The following is a 24451-nucleotide window of genomic DNA, read 5'->3' on the forward strand; positions in this document are numbered from 1 at the left end:
CGGAGGCTGATCCCCTGACCGATTTTGGCTGATTCCAATCCGTTCCTGATCAGAATTGGGCATGGTCGACCCCAATCCTAATTCTGCTCTTTTAAACCTTGGTATGGCTTTGATCCTAGTGACCAAGCTCCAATCATGATGAGGGTGTAAAAATGGATCATGGACTCTTGGATTAGAATATCATCTTGACGTCAAAGTTACTTATCAAAAAAAAGTCTTGAGGTCAAAGTTCTGGTTATTGGTGCGGATTAATAAGAGAGAATTAATAAGAAATTTTCACATACACTGGAATTCAATTTATTTTTGCCCTTCTTCACTTTTGAGTGGGATTAGGGTTTTGGGAGTGGGAGAAATGTCTGCATGGGAAAATGATGTCTGTAATTGAATGGAGGTGAAGGGAAGGGAAGATTATATTGGTGTACGATGTCTTGTATTCCGTCATAATTTAACCCAGGGAGTACTAGTGCAGTGCCTCGACAGGCAGGACGGCAATCCCACTATATATTTATAGTGAGAGTTTTTTTCTCTGTAATATACGCAATACTGAGAGGTGTGAGGGATGAGCGTTGTAACCCTATTCTTTATTAATAGTAAAGCAGGATCTTATCTCACCGAGGACATAAACAATCTTACTGAATCTCGTAAATCTGTGAGCATTGCTTGTTCTTGTTTTTTCATTATCTTTGGTATCGTTTTAGGGCTGCGTTTCTACAAATTGGTATCAAAGCTCTAGGTTTTCATTTTCTAGGGCTTACTATCACGATGGCAGGGAAGAGATTGAATGTCAAGTATGATATCGGGCAGTTCAATAGAAAGAATAATTTCACTCTCTGCCGTCAAAAGATGAAGGATCTTCTGATACAATGGGATTTGACAAAAACGTTATTGGGAAAGTCGAAGAAACCTATAAAAATTACTGATGAAGATTGGGAAGAAATTGAGGAAAAGGTAGTATATGTTATTCGATTGAATTTTTATGATGATACCTTACAATATGTTGTGGGTACTGAATTTGCACCACAATTATGTGCGAAAGTTGAAAGCATCTACATAATGAAGTCCTTAACGAACAAGTTATTCATGAAGAAGCAATTGTATTCTTTACAAATGGAGGAATATACAGATCTATTAGAGTATCTTAACATGTTCAATTAGATCGTAAGTAAACATCCAAACCTGGAGGTTAAGATCGAGGATGAAGACAAAGCGTTACTATTGCTATTGTCAGTCACAGAATCATATGATCATCTAATAACGACTCTCTTGTACGGGAAGGAGACCCTTGAGATGGATGAAGTCGCAGTTACCCTCATGTCCAATGATACAAGAAAGAAGGGCAGTAGTATGAAATCTCAAGTAGAAGGTCTTTTCGGAGGTGACAAAGAGTAGGAAAGAGGAAGATCAAATCAGAAGGGATTTGGAAAGAGTCTATCAAAATCAAAAGGAGCAAAGACAAAGGTCTCTTGTTACTATTGTAAGAAGGAAGGTCATCTGAAGAGAGAGTGCTTAAAGGGGAAGGCAGACTTGAAGAAGAAAGATGTAGATAAGGCATCTGAGGAAGCTAGTGTGGCTGACAATTTAAATTTTAGATTCTAGATGCTCATATCACATGTGTCTACATAAAGATTGGTTTGATACATATCAACCATATAATGGTGGGTCTGTCCTAATGGGGAATGATGATGTATGTAAGACCATTGGGATAGGCACTATCAAAATCAAGATGTTTGATGGGATAGTAAGAACTTTAGCAGATGTGAGACATGTACCAGAATTAAGGAAAAACTTAGTATCTTTGGGGGCACTTGACTCAAATGGCTGCAAGTACATAGCAGAAGGTGGAGTTCTCAAAGTTATTAAGGGTATCATGGTTGTTAAGAAAGAATAGCTAACTGAAAACCTATACAGACTTATAGCGAGCACAATTACAAGTGGAGCATTTATGACTATAGATGCAGGATTTGATACAGATGATACTTATCCGTGGCATATGCGGTTAGGGCATATGGGAGAAAGAGGATTGATAGAGCTTCATAAAAGGAAACTGTTAAAGGGAGTGAAACTTGTAAACTGAACTTCTGTAAGTATTGTGTGTTCGGAAAACAATGCATGGTTAGTTTTAAAACTGTAAAAGATAACAGTAAAAGGGTGCTTGATTATGTACACAACGATGAAGGCTGAGGTAGAAAGGAAGATAGGAAAGAAAATTAAGTACTTGAAAACAGATAATGGAGAGGAGTACACATACAAGCCGTTTTTAGAATTGTGTAAAGCTGAAAGGATTACATGTCACTTCATAGTTCCAAAGACACCACAGTAAAATGATGTAGCTGAAAGGATGAACAGAATGCTTTTAGAAAGAGCTTGGAGTATGAGACTGAATGCAGGGCTAAGTAAGAGATTTTGGACAGAAGCAGTGAATATGATATGTTTCCTCATCAATAGATCTCCACCAAAGGCGATCGATTGTAAAATTTTCGAAGAGTTATGGACAAAAAACTAGTAGATTATTCTATTCTAAAAATATTTGATTATCTAGCCTATGCACATGTTGAGAGTGAGCAAAGTTTCAAGTTAGACTCAAAGTCTAAGCAGTGTATCTTTCTTAATTTTAAGAAAAGCATAAAAGGATTCAAGTTGTGGGATCCAAGTTCACAGAAAGTTGTGGTTAGCAAGGACGTTGTGTTTGATGAGTCTCATATGGTAAATTCAAATTGCAATTCACAAGCAATTGATGAAAATAAAGAAGGTTCTATTATGTAGGTGGAGTTAGGCGAGTCAGAAACAACAAGAGAGAATGAGTCATCAAGTGACTTACCAGGATAACAGGAAGTAGTAGAAGTTTCCTATACTGTGGTAAATGGTAAAGGGAAGCGTACTCACAAAGCATCTGTGAGATATAAGTTTGAGGATATGGTTGCCTATGCCCTCACTGTAGGTACAAGTGATCCATCTTCCTACCATTATGCTTTGAGTGATGCACAACATGATAAATGGATGACAGCTATGATGGAGGAAATGGAATCTCTATAGAAGGACAAGATTTGGAAGATTGTGAAAAAGCCCAAGGGAAGAAAAATCATTGGGTGTAAATGGGTCTTCGGAAGAAAGAGGGTACTACTTGCTTCGGTGGCCATGTATGATTTAGAGCTTGAATAGCTTGATATGAAGACTACATTTCTTCATGGTGACTTAGAGGAACAAATTTACATGAAGCAGCTTGAAGGTTTCAAGGTGCAGGGAAAGGAAGATCATGTTTTTCTACTTAAGAGGTCGCTTTATGATCTTAAGTAATCTATTAGGCAGTGGTACAAGCGCTTTGATTTCCACATGATGAAGATTGGCTACACAAGAAGTGAGTATGATAGTTGTGTTTATTATAATGTGTCAAGTGGTAATTCCACTATTTTTTTGATGCTTTATGTTGATGACATGCTCATTGCTGCAAAGAACAAACATGATATAGTCTCTTTGAAGTCTTTATTGGGTGCTGAATTTGAGATGAAGGATCTTGGTGCTTCTAAGAAGATCTGTGGCATGAAAATCCTTAGAGATAGAAATATAGGTAAACTTTGGGTAACTCAGAAAAGGTATATTTAAAAGGTGTTAAAGTGTTTCAATATAGAAAAGGCCAAATCGGTTAGCACTCCGTTAGCCTGTCACTTCAAGTTATCTGAAAGGGAATACCCTACAACATATGAGGAGTTGGAGCATATGTCTCAGGTCCCCTATGCTAGCTCAGTTGGGAGTCTCATGTATGCTATGGCTTGTAGCAGGCCGGATTTGTCTCATGCAGTCAGTGTTGTTAGCAGATACATGAGTAATCTAAGGAAGGAGCATTGGAATGCAATTAAGTGGATCTTCAGATATTTGAGCAAGACTAAAGATACAGGTGTTATGTTCAGTGGTAAGGGAAGTTCCACAGAATTAGCAGGTTATGTTGATCTTGACTATACTGGTGATTTAGACAAGAGGAGGTCTACTATAGAGTATGTATTTACATTGGCTGGTAGACCTATATCATGGAGGGTGATGCTTCAGTCTATAATTGCATTGTCCACTTCAGAGGCAGAGTACATGGCGGCAGTTGAGGCTGCCAAGGAAGGAGTCTAGTTGGCTAGATTGGTTCGTGAGTTGGGGTTAGAGCAAGGAGGTACAGTGTTACATTGTAACAATTAGAGTGCCATATATCTTACAAAGAATCAAGTGTTTCATGCAAGGACAAAGCATATTGATGTGAGATTTCACAAGATCAAGGAGCTTGTGTCAGAAGGCAGTATTCACTTGAGAAAAGTTCATACAGATCTCAATCCTGCAGATATGTTTATTAAGCCAGTTACTACAGAGAAGTTCAAGTTCTGTTTGGACATGATTAATATTACTCATTGTTGAAGATGAGGGACACACCAAATAGGTGCAGGTTTGTACCTCTTATGAGGTACGGGGATGAAGACATTACAATTTATCTTTACAGGAGGCACGACAGAATTCAAGCCAAGGTGTAGATTGTTGGTATACGATGTCTTATATTCCATCACTATTTAACCCAGGGAGTACTGGTGTAGTGCCTCGATAGGCAGGACGGCGGTCCCGCTATATATTTGTAGCGAAGGTTTCTTTCTTTGTAATGCAAGCAATATTGAGAGGTGTGAGGGACAAGCATTGTAACCCTATTTTCCATTGATAGTGAAACAGGATCTCATCTCACCAGGAACGTAGGCAATCTTGCCGAAACTCATAAATCTGTGTGCATTGCTTGTTCTTGTTTTTCCATTATCTTCTGCATCGTTTTAGGGTTGCGTTTCTACAGGTTATTGGTGGAGGTGGAATTCACAGAATCAAGCTTGTGCCCCATTTTTTCCAAGGCTCTGACTTGGGACCTCAAGAACTTGAGATAGTTAGTAGCCTCATCAAGCAATGTAGCAGTATCCATCTTGGTTCCACCAGGGACTAACCTCCATAACTCTCTAATTCTCTCACTTATTTTCTCCCTCCTGTGCCTTGTAGCCACTGTCTGTGGATCACTAGAAATCCTGACATTCTTCCTCTTGGGCTTCTCCACTACCTCCATTCCTAGATTCACTGGCCTGAATGCTGCAACTCAATACATCATTTCCTTCATATGTGCAATGGCTTCGGTGTCTTCGGGCTCATCAACTGAAGATAATAAACAAGAACCGTTTGGCTATAGGAAGTTGATGTTTGATGACCTTTGATGATGATTCTCCAATCTGGGTTTCTTCCATCTCCAGATGTGCTGAAACCCACCCTCTGTAGTAAAAGAATCTGGCTGAAGAAGATTAAAATACTTATAATTCACGTTCAATTTTCGTCCACCATATCCATCCTTGCTTCTCTTTTTTGTTGAAGTAGGCCTACTACTAGTAGTAGAATCAAGAAGCTCGCGTGTTTGACTGAACATCTCTCTGCAGTTCGCATTGGAAACAATGTTCTCGGATTGTCCTGGTGAGACAGCACTGCTAGAACTGAAATTCCATAGATTTTTGCAATCGAACAATATAATGGAAACTGATGTATCAATATTATTAATGCTATTGGTTGCCAACAAGAAGTAGTCCAGAGACTCCAGTGAGCCGGTCTCCGTTGCCATAGTCATGCCGGAGACTACTCCATTAACCTTGCCATCTTCATTATCATTAACAAGTTGCAGCCGATCAACACCACCGAAATCTGTGATTACACCACTTGATTGGGCCATTAGAGCAATTCCCCAAGTGGGTCTTGGAGCACTATTTATGGAATCCAAGGCAGGTCTGACGACATCGCTTGTTGTTGTTTATGAGTCTTTAATTGAACCAAAGAAACCTTAAGGGAGATCCATCTCATGTTGTTGTTGGTGATTGCTCTATAGGCTCTAGGAAGAAGAGCTCTTGATCGCAGCATCTGGGTGCTGGTCGTCCCAACACAAATTATTCATATAGTTTGAGACTTCCTGTCAATCAAGCTCTAATGATTAGACGAGATGATTCTTCTATCTGTAGTTCTGTACCCCTATGACAGAAATCATAATCACATGCATGAGTAGTGAAATAAGATAGGCTTGCTGACAGCTCTTGCGTGTAATTATTAGAACTTACAGAATCAAAAGGAATGAAAGCATTTTCCCAATCTCATAGGGAAAGAAAGGAAATGTAGAAATTAATTTAAGAAAGATAAACTGTAACAATTTAAACATATATTCATGATATGTAACTGGTTCCAGATCTGGCTACTACCCAGATCACAAGACTGAAAGAAAGAGCTCAGCAACCAAAGCATCTTCTTATTTATTTCTCAGAATCTCCTTCAGGATAAAAAGCATGTATCCAGAGACACCAAAGGAAGAGAAGAACCTAAGATCTAGACTAGAAGGGCAGAGAAAATCAAAGTTGGATTTCTTCAAATGATGAAAGCAGGGGATTTCCTTCAACCTTGAGATGTTAGGAAAGTCCATCTTGATTCCTTGAAATATGATTATAAATAGGAAAGGCTAATGACCCAATCTAATATTATTTGTCACTAGTGATACTTAAATTAAACATGTAACATATGAGTTAAAGGACAGAGAGAATCATAAAATATAAAATTAGGGCCCGTTTAATTTTGTTTCCAGAAACGGTTTTTCTGTTTTTCTGTACTCAGAAATAGAAAAACATCATATTTTCTGTTTGATTTTTTGGTTCTATGTCACCTATTTATAAAATAAAAATTAAAATTTATATATATTTTTGTTCCTAGAAACAGGAATGAAGAAATACCTATTAGTTGTTTTTCTGTTTCTTAAAACAAAAAGTGACGGAGAAAAATTGTGAAATAGTCCCGACTCCTGACGCCCTACCCTCTCTATCTCCTTGTAGCTCTCCACAAGCTGTAACTCTCTCACGAAGCTCGAAGACTGTCTCTGCTCTCTCGCGAAGCTTGACGTTCTCTACTCTATTGTGAAGCTCAACATTCTCTTCTCTTTTGCGAAGCTCGAAGTTCTCTTCTCTCACAAAGCTCGACGTCTCTCTATCTCGTCAAGAAACGGTCTCATTGTAACTCTCCTTGCAGTAACAAGTTCGATCGTCAAGCTCAGGTATCATTTCGAGCACTAATTCACAGATCTGATTTCATCTCTGTAATGGAATGGAACCTGGATTGGATGCGGTTAGGGATTTGCATTGCAGTTATGTTTTGAATTTTTGTGTCTGAAATATGATGGGAGAACTAGTCCCCGACCCCCTGTTGTTTTTATACATGAGAAGCGATCAATTTTTTTTTCTTTACATTTGTAGGTGTTTGTACTTTGTAGCTCTGGTTTCTGAATTTTGTCTTGGTTTACTTTTGAGAATATCATTGAACTACCTGTGGCCTCCTATTTTGAAATTCAATCGGGTGTTCCCTTGTTCCAAATTTGACTGAGGTTAAGTTGATATGGCAGCGTACATAATGGCTATTTTCTCTTTTATTTTTGTCATATTGTTAAATATACATTGGTGGATTTATAGGGCTCTAAAGGGATTTCTTGGGAACATTGTGAATCTGTTATAATTGGCATGCTTGTATTCTCAGTCCTTGAATCTTATGAGAGAGAGAGAGAGAGAGAGAGAGAGAGAGACATCCTCAATGAGCATAGACATAACACAGTGCTGAATTATGTAAATTTGTTATATGCTTTCTATTTCACTTTGGTTTCTTTGTCATTTTCTTTGTGCTTTTGTATTCTGTAAAGTCATATTCCATTAGCAATGTTTAGAAAAATGTACTGTTACGATGTTAAAATTTTTAACTGAATGCAGTTCTAATGTATAATATGGGAGGGAACCTTTGGATAAATGTCATTATGTTTCCTTAGTAGTTCTCTGTTAGCTCTGTGAGGCTTTTGAAGGGTATGCATGGGCTTGAGGATTTTTGCAGATGTAAATCCTTGTTTTCATGTGATAGCTATAGATATAGAAGAGTGTGGTTTCACTCAATATCATGTGAAGCCTGTCATGGGATATAAATCTAATGCAAATTATGAGATTGAATAATTTATCAGAAGCTGAATCATTTATCAATGTGGTTTTGGCTACTTAGATTCAAAGGTTGTCTTCATTGCAGTCCAACCTAATAGTGCCTTGCACAACCAAATATGGCACCTTGCATTAGAATAAGGAATTGAATTGCCACCCTCTATGGTAGCCTGTATAAACCAGTTTTCACTGATGAATTAATTGACGATCATTTTTTTCATCTTGGTTCAATCAGCTATACAGAGAGGGGGAGTTTGAACTGGGTGATGCCCAATTAGATTAGGTTGGAGGAACTAGTGAGTTTTTTTTTCTTACTGTATTAAGACAGCCATGCTCTTAAATCTGAAGCTGGAATTTTATAAAACAGCTATTAGACCAACCATGTTTTTGGAGTTGAATTTTGCAATTCCAAGGAACGACACAGAAATATAATTGATATGCTGCCTGATGAGATGTCAAGATGGATGAGTAGCACAACTTTTGGGAACAGGATGGGGAAGATAAATATGAACTAGTGTAGCAATTGTAGGAAACAAATGTGAGAAAATATAAGTAAGATGGTTTAGTCATTTGTAAGGATAATTTTTTATAGCAATTGTAGGAAAAAAATCTGATAATTAGCCCGTTCTTTCTTCATCTGTAGTTTGTGCTAACTCTTGGAACCAAGCTTGAAGTAATTGTCGCAAAAATGGCTCTGCAACTCAAAGACCAGAACACTGTAATCACAGGAGCCCCTTTGGTGCAACCTAATGACAAACTTTTTTGGTTTAGCCAACCTAGATTTGTATTGACTCTTCTTCATTGTACCCTGTTCATGGTAAGTCCCTTTGAATGCCAACAGAAAAGAGAGATCCTCTTTTAATGATCTCAAAACTAAATGATTCTACATTGTCTTATCTTTCTAGAATGCTTTCAACATTGCATTCTTTATTTGGGTAATGGTGCGTGTCCCCTTTTCCCTTTGTTCTGATGTCAAATAGAAACTCAACTGTGTAAGGGAAAAGAATTTCTTGGTTGATTATTATTGGTATCATTATTTTTCATTTCTGATGTTTTCAGTTAGAATTTGGGTTCAACCCTTGTTATCATGAGCATGTCGAGATTACAATCACAAGGGTGGTATTAGCGTAAGTTCCATCTTCCTTCTAGTCAGTTACAGTTTCCTCTACTTCCTCTATTTTAAGCTTTCTAGGAACAACAGTATTTCATGGCTAGTGAACAGCAACTTCTTTTGGTTTGTTAGGGTGATTGTTAGTGTTCCATCTTCCATCTTTTGATTCTTCTATTACAGTTATTACTGTTGCATCTTAAATTTGGATGTGTAAAGTATACCATATAGAAAATATCTTTTATATTTGTTGTAGGAAATAGGATTCTTGTTGATATTTTGTTTCCATTTTATTGCTACTGTTTCAATCACTTTGGAAGTTTTGGTTATTTCTTTTGAGAGATTTCCTTTTTTCATTGTTGAATGCCAGTCTATGAATGTTCAATATGCAAATCCGATTGTGAGCTGATGATTCTTGACTTTAACATGATTAATGTTTCCTTTATGTAGACAATATGTCATATAGGGGAAACCCTACTCCTGCTCCAACCACAACCACAACCACAACCACAATCCTTTGGAATGCTTCTGAATTGAACAAATTCATCAACTTAATGATTGATAATGTAAGGAATGGTCAGAAGTCCAACTCCACATTCAGCAAAATTGGGTGAAATAACATTAAAGTAGGACTAGAAGCAACTTTCCAACGTCCATTTCCAAAAGAGCAGCTGCGTAATAAGATGAATAAGCTACGAGGTGACTATAATAGTTTCAGGCAGTTGCTCGAAACTACGGGATTTGGATGGGATTCAAATACCAAGACTACTACAGCTGCAGATTCTATTTGGGAAAATGCTATAAAGGTAATCCATTCCTTTAACCAATAGTCAATGGATAAATATATATATATTTTTTTGCCAACAGTGTATAATATCGATTATTTTGGATTATAGGCAAATCTAAATTGGACCAAATTTCGAAAGAGTGGACTTCCATGGTGGCCAGAGTTGTTAGAGGTCTTCTCAGACTCAAGTGCTCAAGGAGATAGAGGAGTATCTCAACATACTACTGGGAAGCAAAAGTCCATCGACATTGATCTTGATTGTGAGGATGAGAATGACACACATGATTCCCCTAAAAGTGTAGTAGGTTTGGATGATATAGAGCCTATAGATGTTGATGAAGTGGTTAGTTGTTCTACAACAAAGCGGAAGCGTGATAGAACTCCCACAGACCAAAGGAAGAAGAGTACCACAAAAGTCATTACCAAATCTGCACATGACTTCAGCTCATATATGGCCTGGAAAATGGAACGAGGGGGTAGTAGTACTCCCACTTCCAGACTAGTTCTTCCAACTGTCAATAATCTAGTGGATGGAATGTACAACATCAAAGTGTGTCAGGTATTGTTGGACAACATGACAGAGTTAACAGAAGAGATGTGGGTGAAGGCTCAACAAAAGATACACAAGAGTGCTGCTTGGAGAATATCATTTGTAGAAGTTGTTGCTGAAAAAAGGATGTGGATGATTAGAGCATTGAAGTAGGATTTGGGAGTTTCTTGAAAACAATAGGTTTCTTTTTAAATTTGAGAATGACATGGATATTTGTTTGTTTGATTTTGATGGATGGTTTGATTTAAAAGTAGGATAGGGGAATTTCTTTGAGGATGACATGGATATTTCTTTGCTTGTTGATTTTGATGGATATTTTGATTTAAAAGTAAGATATGGGAGTTTATTTGAGGATGATATGGGAATTTGTTTGTTTGATTAATTTTGATGGATGATTTGATTTAAAAGTAGGATATGGGAGTTTCTTTCATATATTGATTTGTTTACATGATTTTTTAAGGATGACATGGATATTTGTTATTGCCTTAATGATGAATGCATTTTTTCAGTTCTTACTATGTAGTATTTTGATACTCATATTCATTTATATACAGGTATGGCAATGAATCCTACCAATTTCGAAGATGATTCATCTAGTGATGATGACATCATCCTATATACATTCCAAACGTTTTTAGATTACCTTCGGATTAGAGAACCATGTATGGAAACTTAGCCATGCATGTGGAATAGGAATAATTATGAAAAATGTTCGTTCTTAAGCATCTAGTAGGAAGACCAGTTGAACCAGACAGATTGGGTGCCTAATACCTTCCCAACTTTGTAACCTGACACTTACCCTAAATCTCTGGACCAGACCAATTTTCAATCCGTTTTCTCCAGAATTGGGTCCACCCCCGAGTCCTGGGCCTATAATCCTAGGTGGCGACTCCTAACCCTTTTGTATGATCCCGATCCCCTTATTGGACCATCATCAAACCCCATCTAGAATGATGAACTTTACATCCATGTGAAATAGGCCTCCACGTATCTCCGAGTGATGATACGACACTGTGAGGCCCTCAAGCGAAGCACTCATGACACCACCCCTTCCTCACGAATGGAGAGAGGGGAGAGGATGGAATGGTGACTCGTGAATTCATCGATCTCTGGTCGCTACCCTCACAGTAGCGACTCCACTGGGGACAAATGTCAAGCTTTCAACACTAGATGCAACCATTAAATGCAAGAACATTTTCCACCACCATATTTTTTTGAACACATGTTTGGCTAACCCCATATTTTTAATTGTATTCGCTAACCGCATCATGCATTGAGCTTGGAGTCAAATCATTTGGCAAGGGACTCCCTGTCATGTCCTCACCCTCAGGGAGTTCAACACATGTCATGGAGAGTACTCTGAGAGCAAATGATACCTGCTTCCTGTACAAGGGTATGGGGTATTACTAAACGGTAAGGATGTTTATAACTGTTTCAGCACCCTCAGGGAGGTCCATGCACTTTATGACATTCTAAGATCAGATAATGGTATTCCTGCACTACACTAGCACACAATCACTCACAGTTCCATCACCCCATGGCCAGTTACTTAACCTCGTGTGTAGTCACGAGTAATGGGCAAGGAAGTCACCCCCTTGATCTTGTACCTATGGGTATATCAAAAGAATCACATACCTTGCATATATAGATCCCGTCAAGGAAGGTTTGTTGGTCCTATTGCATCCATTGCATACTCAACATCATGTAGAAAATAGATGGAGAAGCTAGGAGCATCACAAACTAACTACAGAACTTGTTTGCAGTCTTGAAAAGGAAGTTCCCTACATTATATTCCTGTCATATAGAATTACTTTCCTAAGTGGGTTTCAGATAAAAGGTGTCCCTCCTCCTAAAAAAAATATCCAAATACATGACTTAGGGGCAATCTCGTCAGAGTCACATAAAGTCCCGAGAAGTCCCGAGAAAATCAGGAGGAAGGATACCTAGTGGGAAAAAGAGTAAGGAAAGCATGACTTTATTACATGAAATGTCTTATAGGAATGTTCTCGATAAGCCATTTGTATGAATCTCCTGCTTATGACATTAAGTGGACTACGTGTGTCAAACCCTATCCACTCCCTATCATTAAGTGGGCTAACTTTGTATGGATCATTGATTGGTAATCTATTGAATGTGTGAACAAGGGGTTGGGAATTTAAGAATCCTAAAATAAGCCAGTTTTGGTTCAGGCATAATTCCACACCTCAAGTATTCTCTGCAGTCCCTCTGGACACGTTAGGGTAATCAGTTGACTCGCCTAAGTCTAGTATCACCTCCATCGTCTCCTCGAGTTTGCCTACTACCAAGTGATTACAACCTAATTCACATAGATCCACACGATCCTGAATCACTCGAACAAGCATGGGTCCGTCCCGTAGAGACCTTGCAGACAGAAATGGCTAAAGTCAAGAGAGGGATAGCTCAGATATTGCATGCACTCCAGAACCCTCCCAGAGTTGATCCTAGGATTGAGCTGACAGTGGCTACAGGAGATTTGGAATAGAATGGAGCTATAGGTCATTGTGGAAATTCTTCTCAAGTTGACTCAGAAGAACTAGAGCAAGTCAGGCCAACTGGTCAGAGAGTAGCTTCATCTACCAATCCAAATAGTCAACGGGGGGCCCATTCCAGGGTCCTTCCTTCCAGGATAGTGATTGAAGATGAGGAAGAGGAGTTTACTACACATTTTCGAATGGAGCCTGTAGAGACGAAGAAAGAAAGGAAACTCAGAGAGAAATTAGCAAAGTAAGAGAATATGATTCGAGTAGGAAAAGGCTCGGAAAGTCAAATAGTGGATTCTGATGAAATGAGTTTCTTTCTTACGGTAAGGATTCCTAAGAAATTCAAGTGGCAGACTGATAGGTTTGACGGGTCAGGGGACCCTAAGACTCATCTCAAGGTATTTCTCAGCATTGCCAAGTCATGGAAACTTGCAGACAACCAGATGGCGCAAGCCTTCATGTTAACCCTATCAAGACTAGCACTAAGGTGGCTCACACAGTTGGAGTCTTCTCAAGCTCAAAATTGGGCAACAGTGGTGAAAGTCTTCACCAAGCATTACTCATACATTAACGAGGTGGATGTGAAGTGAAGAGAGCTTGAGACATTGAGGCAGTAGCCCAAAGAAGGATTCACCACCTTCTTGATGAGGTTTAGGGATAAGGCTGCCAAGATGGTAGATCGGCCTTCCAAAGTAGAGCAAGTAGAGATGTTGATTGAGAACTTATCAAAGCCTTATTATAATGTTCTCTACTACCAACATCTATAGACTTTTGATGCTCTAATAGCCACTGGCACACGTGTGGAAAATAGAATCCTAAGGGAAGCTCAGTATCAGGGATCCTCCCAAGATGCAGGGAAAAACACCTGAGTCGGACGTGGAAAGGGTCTAGAAACTAATGTGGTGAGAACAATTCAATAATCAATCTCACTGGCCACTTCTTCACAGTTGTTTGTAATACAAGCAGATGCACCCTCTCAGAAGGCCCCTCGCCCAAGAAGGCAGTTTTCAGATTTGGGAATGCCCATGACAGCAATATATGAGAAGTTGAAGAAACAAGATTTGCTAGGGACAGTGGCTCCAAGAGTAATCGAAAACCCTCCTCCAGCTTGGTATAGGGATCATGAATATTATGCTTACCACACTTAGAAGGGGCATAACACTGAAAGATACTTGGGTTTGCAACATACAATTCAGGACTTGGTAAACAACGGAACCATTGAGGCCAAGGTAAAGCAACCTCCCAATGTCAATACCAATCCACTCCCTGATCATGTAAACAATCTAGATGACAAAGCCAGAGAGAGTGATCCCACTCAACTCATTGTACCCAGAGCTCGGAAGAATCACATGAATGCCCACACTTATAGGAAAATCATGAATCAAAGGGCCAGAGCCATGAGGACCCCCAAAAGAAGAGAATCATCAGAAGAAGAATTAGAAGATCGGACTCCCACCGTTCATCCTTCCTCATCAACAGAAGAATCCACCGTACCATATTACCTACCTCCACTATACTTCCCACCTTCACCATATTATCAGCCTCCGCCATATCATCAACCTTCCCCCCACCATCAAGGAGAAGGAATTTCCTCGTCCTATCACCCCCAATCTTCATATCTTACCTCTCACATTACATCATCTTCATACCATCCTGCTTCGTATCCCTCATCACCTTCATACCAATCCCATTCTCAAGGTTTGGTATATAACCCAAAAGAGGATGGACGGACGGGTACGATTGGAAGGATATGTTTGCACTACTGGACTCCCCAAAATGACTTCATCAACAGGGTCAGTGAATGCATTAGGGGAAGACCAGGAGAGTGATCTGACTTCTCTAATTCAATCCACTAATATCTTCAAAGGCCAATCCAAAGGTAATCAAAGAGATTACAGATGATTTTCTCAGAGCAGTAACCGCATTGGCCATAGGAGAACAGATCAAAGAGCACACCTCCCTAACCCACATAGGGAGTGACACAGAGGATGATGAATCAGGTCTGATCCAACTTCAAACCAGTGATGTCAGAAAATCTTCTGATCTATACGCTCTGAATACTATGAGCATTTGGATGCAGGAGAATTTGATGGTCAAGAGGAATTTGATGGAGAACCAAGTGAGGGGGAAATCAGTGAAGAAGAGGATGATGAGGATGATGATGAGGATGAGAATGAGGATGAGAATGATGGAGATGACTCTGATTCTCAAGAGGATGATGAGTATCCCGACTAGGAGGACTACCAAGGGCCTTGGTACAATAATAATGATGATGAATCAGAATATTACTCGCCAGATCACCAAACATGTTTCTCAGTTTATGCCATTGGTGGTGATGACCTAATATTTGATCCGACAGGTGGTATTTACCCTTCCATTTGCATAGGAGAGATGATTCTACATCAGATTCAAAAAATGATGAGGAATCTGGAGAGCCGACACAAGTTTATATAGATGAACAGTACTGTACATTTGAGTTAGAAGAAAAGCTGTGTGAAGTGTACTCTAACACATTGAGGATGCAAAAGAGAGTAGAAGAAATTGACAACATGTTGCATGAAGTAACTATCAGTGATCGTTACTACTGTGAACAGCTGAATGATCTAGAGGAAATAGGGCTAGATGACACATTTAGAAAGGCAGTAGATGTTGCATTCCAATAGCTATCTAATGCAGTCAAAAAGTTGTGAGCTAGGGCTCTGGACATTTGTGGAGGACCTCGACTTCCCACCCCAAGCAGGGAGGGAGAATTAGTAGAAGAGGATGATCCCATGGTAGGGATAATCACCATAACAAATAGTGATGATGAAGATTGTTATCCCACAGAGATTATTGTGAAGAAACTAGTTAGTGTGATGGAGACCAGTGAGGGCAGAACCAGTACCTTGAAGAAGGAGCCTGAGAATCTGGTCCTAGCTTAACTCAAGAAGTCTCAGGCTAATATCTCAATTTGGGGACTATTGATGGCCTCCCCCACACACCGTGAAGCAGTTTTAAAGTCTCTCACCAATGTACAGGTGTCAATCGAGATAAATCTAGCACATCTTACACATATAGTAGGGGCAAACTATGTGGTACAATTCTCGATCGTCTCAGATTCAGAGCTCCCTAAAGGGGTCCAGCATAATCAAGCTCTCCACATCACGGTAGAATACCTTGACAAGGTGGTTCTCCAAGTTCTTGTTGACAATAGGTCCACTTTGATTGTGCTACCTTTGAGATCGACGAAGAATATTGGCATCAACCTGGAAGAATTGAGGGCAACTACCCAAACCATATAGGCATATGACAATACCAAGAGAAAGATCCTTGGCATCCTGACCCTTGTTGTAAAGATTGGCCTGGTGAAGTTTGATATTGATTTCCAAGTCATTGATATACCGATAACTTTTAACATGCTCTTGGGAAGGCCTTGGTTGCATCATGCAAAGGTAGTATCCTCTAGTCTCCATCAAAAAATAAAGTTCATTCATGAAGAAAAGGTGATCATGGTAGCCGGAGATCCGGAGGTGGTTAACACCTTAGCCAATATTGAAAATGAAGAAGAATAAGACCAAGAAATTCAACTAAGCGGTTTTGAATTAGACACAACTTGTGCAACCATTTCCAAAAAAGTTCCAAAGGAGGAAATCCTGGCTAACTATGAAGCCATCTGGAGTCCGCCAATAAATCAAATGATGAAGAATATGCAACATTTTCTTGGCATGGGACTAGGGAAATATCATAAAGGAGTTCCAAAGTAGCCTAGTATGGCAGTGAACAAAGGAAAAAATGGTCTCGGATATACTCCTCCGACCACCAAGGGAAAAAAGTACTGAAGATGACTAGGAAGATCTCCAACTCTTACTACCCTACTCTCAATGGGCACTTTGTAAAATAAGGAGAGGATTTCCCTTTATACGGTAATGTGGACCCATGGTCTGATGAAACCGCCGTAAAGATGTAACCAGGATTTGAAGTATTTTTCCAAGACGAGTTAGACTGGGTGACTCATAAAGTGGAACAATAGAAAATGCTAGTTAAAGAAAGTGATCAAGTCAGTTGCATCATTCAGATAGCAGAAATTACACTGATTGAAGATGGGTTCTCCTCTGGCAACCCCACAACACTGATCCGATCCAAGGAATTGCCAAGCCCTTGAGTGCTATTGAAGAGGGAATGGGAAAAGAATATGAGACTTGTCTGGAGTCTGCAGCTTCCCACAGATCTGAAAAGACACATCTGCTCCCTCCAACAAGAACCAAGAAACTGAGAGCTACATGAGCTCAAGCCTCATCCTTTCAGAGGAAGAAGTGCGTATGCAAAGAAAAGGAGAGCATAAAGAATGATGGTTTGCATGTACTGTGCCCGAATCAACTGCAATGGGAAGGTCCATGAAGGTCATCAAAGATGTGACCAAGGCACCGGGATGGCATCCCTCAATAGGTTGGAAAAGATAGACTTTATAGAAAGAGGATTGAGCAGTCTCCACCAATTCTCACCTCTCAAGAAGTTTGGCTTTCGAGAACACGAGGTTGATTAGCTTGTATTTTTGAAGTAGCAAGCACCTATCTGGAAAAACCATTGCACCGTTGAAGAAGTAGCAGCAACTTTCTCAGAAGAAGAAGAAGGCCCTTTGCTCACCTCCTCATCCATCGAGCCATCGACCCCTTTTGAACTAGACAAGCATTGGAGAAAACTTCAAGTTTGCTCATGCTATTGAGTCAACTAGCCTGAATACCCCTGGAAAAATCATTAAGCCAGTTATCAAATCTGTTGTCGAGTCAGATGTTTATGATTTCCTATCACCCTCCCCTCTCGAGGAGAGTCCAGAGTCCTTGTATGTCGAGTCTGTTACTTCTTCTTTCATGAATGAAATTTTGATTTCGAGTATGACTTGCCTCCTTTTGTTGATGATGATCTTAACAAATATCAAGAATTAATAAAACAATGCAAACCAAAGAAAGCCCAACCCATCCGTAAGGATACTTGCGTTATTAATCTAGGAACTAACCAATGCCTTCGAGAGGTAAAAATTTGCACTACCCTTGATGATGAAAAAGCAGAATAGATTAGTCTTCTGAAGGAATTCACTGAGGTCTTTGCTTGGTCTTATGAGGATATGCCTGGTATCGACCCCAACATCGTGCAGCATCAATTGCTGACCAATCCTAGGGCAAGGCCAGTAAAACAGAAGCTTTGAAGAATGCGGCTAAAATGGAGTGAGAAGATCAGAGAAGAAGTTGTGAAGCAATGGAATGTAGGGTTTCTACAAGTGGTAAAGTACCCCTAATGGTTGGCCAACATTATACTAGTACCGAAGAAATATGGCAAAGTACAAATGTGCATGGACTTCCGAGATCTTAACAAAGTGAGCTCCCAAGATGATTTCCCATTACCTCACATTGATGTATTGGTGGATAATACAGTTGGGTATGCTTTGTTATCATTTATGGATGGATTATCGGGATACAACCAAATAAGCATGCACCCAGAGAATCATGAGAAGACAATCTTCACCACTCCATGGGGAACCTATTGTTACAAGGTAATGCCTTTTGGACTGAAGAATGCCGGGGCAAATTATCAGAGAGCAGATATGGGCATATTGCATGACATAATGAACAAAAATGTGGAAGTCTATGTGGACAACATGATAGTAAAGTCAAAAGATCAGCAGGGGCATATTCCCATGCTAATGCGTTTCTTTGAAAGAATCAAGAAGTATCAGCTGAAGTTGAACCCTCAGAAGTATGTATTTGAGGCAACAGTAGGAAAGTTGTTAGGTTTCTTGGTGAGTGAAAGAGGCATTAAAGTCGACCCTACCAAGATCAAGGAAATTCAGGAAATGCCCACACCTCGAACTGAGAAGCAAATATGAGGATTTTTAGGTCACATCCAGTATATCAACAGAATCATAACTCAATTGACTACAATTTGTGAACCAATTATCAAGTTGCTGAAGAAGGATCAGCCCACGGAATGGAATGACCAATGCTAACAAAATTTTGACAAAATCAAGAAATAACTCATGAACCCACCAGTATTGACACCATCAGTGGAAGGTGAGCCACTTCTCTTGTACTAATCCATGGGATAATATTCCATGGGCTCTTTGCTAGTATAGAAAAAGACGAAAGGAGGGGCCGAGCATGCCATATACTACCTTAGTAAGAAGTTCCTGAAATATGAGGCATGGTGCACATCTTTGGAAAGAACTTGTGCTACGTTGATTTGGGCAACGAAAAGGTTGTGACACTACATGGTTTCCTATCCAGTGCAGTTGATCTCAAGGATGGATCCCATCAAACACCTCTTTGAGAAACTAGCCCTAATAGGAAGGATGGCCCATTGATTGCTTTTTCTATCAGAGTTTGACATCAGCTATGCTACTCAGAAATCTATCAAGGGGCAGGCCATAGCCGATCATTTGGCTACCCACCCCATAGAAGAAGGAAGATCCTTGGATGATACCCTTCATGATGAAGGAATCACAGCAATAGAGGAAGAAGACACAACTAATTAATGACAATTATTCTTTAATAGAGAAACCAATCAAAAGGGGTGTGGTGCAGGGATATTGCTTGTCACTTCTGACTGCCTTTATTTGCCTTCATCATTCTGCCTCAATTTCTCCTATACGAAAAATATTAAAAAATATGAAGCTTATGCTTTGGGGCACAAAACTACTTTGACTATTAGAGTGAAAAGGATCAAGGTTTACAACGATTCATCCATTGTCATCTGCCAGACACAGGAAAACTGAAAAACTAGGATGAAAGGTTGAAGCCATATTAAGAACATCTAGAAGAGGTGATTGAATACTTTGAGAAGATCTCATTCGAATACTTCTAGAGAGATAACAACAGGTTTGCTGATGCCCTTACAACCTTGGTTTCCATGGTAGAATGCAACCCTATGGCTAGGGTCTGACTATTCTTGGTAGAACAAAGAAGTAGGCCCATTTAACAAAATTCGATGAACTCTCTCACTGTGGATAGTCGGCCTTGGTTCTCTCTCATAGTGGATTTTATCAGGGAAAGGAAGTACCCAGTTGAAGCAATTGACAGAGAAAAGAAATTTCTAAGGAGATATGCCACCTAGTTTATTCTTCAAGAGGATTTGTTATACAAGAGATCCTATGATGGAATACAGCTATTGTGTGTAGACGAGGAGCAAGCTGCAACCATCATGGAGGAAATTCATCAAGGTCTCTGTGGACCCCACATGAATGCCAAGATGTTATCTAAGAAGATCCTCAGGCTGGGATATTACTGGAACACAATGGAAGCGGATTGTGTGGACTTTGTCAAGAAGTGCCACAAGTGTCAGATATTTACCAACATCATACATATCCCACCAACAGAGTTGCATTCGCTCAGTTCACCTTGGCCATTCTCCACTTAGGGCATCGACATCATTGGGAAGATCAACCCCAAAGCATCCAATGATCATGAGATCATCTTGGTAGCCATTGATTATATCACCAAATGGGTAGAAGCTCAGTCATATGTGGTCCTCACATTTGCTAAGGTAGCAAAATTCATTCAAGAGAATATCATTTCTTGATATGGAGTACCTCAAGAATTGATATCAAATTAGGGATCCCATTTCTGGGGTAAGACCGACAAAATCTGCATAAAGTATACTATAAAAAGGCATTGCTCTACCACTTACAGGCCACAAACCAATAGGGCAATAGAAGCAACCAACAAAAACATCAAATTCATCCTGCAAAAAATGGCAGAAGCACACAAGGATTGGGTTGATAAGTTACCCCTTGTCTTATGGGCATACCGGACTTCTGTACGATCTTCGATGGGGGCAACCCCTTTCTCTTCGATATATGGGGTTGAGGTGGTTCTACCCATGGAAATCCTAATACCATCACTATGGGTGCTTCTTGATAGTCAGCAACATGAAGGAGAGTGGGTGAAGGTCAGGCATGACAAGCTCAATTTTCTCGATGAAAGGTGCATGAAAGCCATAGATAATCTGAAGAAATATTAACTGAGGATGGCCAGGGCCTTTAATAAGAAGGTGAGCCTCGCCACATAGAAAATGGTGAACTTGTTCTTCAAGAACAAAGAGCCCTAATTCATGACCCAAGAGGAAAATTCCGGTCCAACTGGAGTGGCCCTTTCACTGTCAAAGAGATTTTACCAAGCAAAGCTATGAAACTCATAGACCACAATGGCGAAGAAATACCCAGACTGGTCAACATGGATCAATTCAAGAAATATTATATCTAAAAGGGTGAACCACCTAAACTACTTCAGACCTGATTCCTTTCAAAGGATATGTAGGCAACTTGACATGTGCAAATACGATCTCAACCATCTAAAGTCAATAAATTGGTTCCTCGATTAATAATGAAAGTACCTTAAAAGATCATCATAGTTTCCATCCCCCAAGAATCACCATTTGGCATGTAAGGCCATCAAGTATCTGTCACTCCCTTATGATCCGTCAATTCTTATCTAGGATTCCATCCCCTAAGAGTCGCCATTTGGCATACAAGGCCATTAGGTATCTTTCATTCCCCTATGGTCTTTCAATTCTTATCCAGGATTCCATCCCTTGAAAGAAAATTACCACCCGACACTAGTTTATCAAGGCCAATTTATTCCCCATCCTTGATCCATGAAAAAAAAAAAAAAAAGAAGAGCTTGATGCAACAGTGGTAAAGGCTTGTTTGAGTCATTAGCTAATGAGTAATGCTTTGATAAATCATCATATCTCTTTTGTTTGTGATGGTTTCAAGAAAATTCATGAGCTCGTTAGATGAGACGTTGAGGAAATGGACCTTGGACATAAACATGAGGGTGCCAAAATTGTTGGAATCCATGAATGTGTCATTTCTTAGTCGAATCGGGTGTGTGAAATTACATCACCAATTACTCTGGTAGGTGCCTCAACACTGGGATGCCAATCTGCATGTATTCCATTTGGGATTAGTAGAGATTTTCCCAACTGTTGAATAATTTCGAGTTTGTATGTTATCTCCACCCAAAGGTAGGTTATTCCAACCATCTTTGAAGAAAGATTATTCAGAGGAAATTCTAGACTTCTTCGGATGGAAAAAAAGAGGAACTAAAGTAATTCATCAGGTATGGGAAGATTGATATTCTGAAGGTGGCCCAGATCCTTATCCAATATCTACCAATTGGAGGAATCCATCAACAGAGATCACAGGATGCTTATTTACTTTGCATGACAGTTCACTATGTTTTCTGAACTCCCAGGCGTGGTACACCACAAATTCTGGTTGAGGTCGTAAAATAGTTGAAGAAAGGATGTGACATCATCCCTATGGTTCTTGTAGAAACATTCAAGGGATTCGATGACATGAGCCATGGCCATAGATTCAGACTAGATTTTTCAGATTTGGTTCCTTGAAAAATTGAAGTTAACTAAGCCATTAAAAGGAGGCCCACTCGGAGCTCTTTGCTACCAGCATAAGAGGGAAGTTCTAAAATTCAACCTCATCACTAACTAGGAAATGTACCTACAAGATATTGTTTGGAGGTGCCCAGGGAGGCCACAAGAAGATTTTCTGATGAAGACCCCTAGCTATAATTACGTCAGGTTAATGGGATTGACTCACACATCCTTTTACTTGCCTACGTACATCAGCCAACAATATGGGCTCGAGGTGATGGACCCAGAGGAGTTGGTGAACTTTCACCCACCTCAAGGGTGGTCTCCCCACCTTGTTATCTACATATTCTGTCTATGGTAGGAAAATTGTTCCTCTTTCCATGTCATTCACTTGGTAACAGAATGAGGAAGTATTTGGATTTTTGTGTTATCCAGATTATTCTAATTACGACTTGAGTTGTGGAATTGATTATGCCTAAACATTGTAAACCATGAAAAAAAAACAAAAAGAAAAGATTCTCTTTGTGTCAAAGATAAATTTCCACTCATAAGATTCAAAAATAAAATGGGGAGGGGAAAAAGAAAAGAAAAATATATACATGTGTTTACACTTGTAGGAACTATAGGAACAGGTCCCTAAGGAGTAAAGTCATCATCTAAACCATACTCTGAGTCACCCCCATGGAGTACCAGGGAACCCGCGGATGCTAGTCTAGTGTTCTCCAGCCTCTGTGACATATCCTGAATCAGTGTATCCTATTGTGCAATTTCCTACTGATAGGAACTGACTTGGCTCTCCAAAGTGATGATCCTTCCATCCTAAGGAATACAGGAAAGGATCAAGAAGAAGAATAATGAAAGAAGAAGGGCAAAAGGAAAAAAGAGGAAAGTAGGAAACACCTTGGCAACAATCGTCTCACACAGGCCATAATGCATCCTCCTGATCTCAGAATAGACCTCCGGAGACACTGAGAAAGAGCATATCAGCCAAAGGAAGTCAAGAGTCATTTGAAGGATGATCAGATACTCACATAGTCATAAGGAATGGGTAGCCCAAGGGAAGCATCTACATCTGTGCTCCGCTCCAAAAGATGAGGGAGGTTGGGGTTGGTCGCGTTGGGATAGCACCAAGCAGAAAATCCACGGAAGGGGATGTTGGCTACTCTGAGAGACCCACTAGAACTAGTAGAGGGTCCATCTTGTGAAGGATCAATAGCACTGACGTGCGACTGAATAGTAGAAGGGTCTACACGTCGTGTTTTCCCCTGAAAGAACATCAATCAAAACCAAAACAAAAAGAAGTTGAAGCATGAAGTAAATACTCAAGAAAGGGTGACATACCATTGGACCATCAGGACCAAGAGGGGTGCATACTGTCTCTGCCTCCAAGAATGCTCCATAGTCTCTATCCCAGTTAAGAAATGATTCATCCCATACTCTATTGGCCAAACTCTCAATCTCGTCTATAGGGATGATCTTTGGACAATGTATGGTGGGTGGAGGAAGATAGGGAGAGAGACGTGACTAGAGATCAAACCACTGGGGCATGACTCTCTCTCCCAGGTACCAGATATGGCCCCATATGCCTCGAATTAGGACCCGATTCTCAAATAAGCATCTAGCCACGATAATTTTGTCAAAGTCTGGAAATACGAGAGACTGGAACCGCCTCCAAGTGACGTGTAAGGAAAAGTAAGTACAGCACAAGACAAAAAGGAAGTTTAGTGTCAAATATGGTGTACTTTAGTAAGACCATTCAGAAGAGAACAACTAGTGGTCCCCGGAGGATGCGTCGGGCCCTAAGCACTTGATTCTCTCCCCACCTTGTGGCTATGGGGAAGAAAAATTCCTGAGGATCCCTCATTTTGGGGCTATAATCTCCAGGTGCTCAAAGCACAAAGGTTGTTTTAAAAGATCAATGTAAAGAAATACAATCCAAATGAATGAAAGGAAATAGGTACAAGGATAAAAATTACCTGAAGATGTAGCCTGCTCCCTTGAGACCTCATTCTCCATATGACAATAGGTCTAGGGTCCGCAAGAGGTATGTATAGGTGGCCCCACCCCTATCCCAGGAATCCACCTCCTAAAGATCCCGAAAGAACACCAAGCGAATGTCTACTCCCCCTCGGAGGTCACTAAAAAGACACT

The 24451-nt window shown here is 39.9% G+C and overlaps 1 pseudogene; it reads right to left on the reverse strand.

Moving 5' to 3' along the window:
• Positions 1–329: 329 nt before the first annotated feature.
• On the reverse strand, positions 330–5719 carry LOC122066877 (annotated as a pseudogene).
• Positions 5720–24451: the final 18732 nt, after the last annotated feature.

This window comes from Macadamia integrifolia, unplaced genomic scaffold, assembly GCF_013358625.1.
Source record: "Macadamia integrifolia cultivar HAES 741 unplaced genomic scaffold, SCU_Mint_v3 scaffold262, whole genome shotgun sequence".
In the NCBI taxonomy this organism is placed as follows: Eukaryota; Viridiplantae; Streptophyta; class Magnoliopsida; order Proteales; family Proteaceae; genus Macadamia; species Macadamia integrifolia.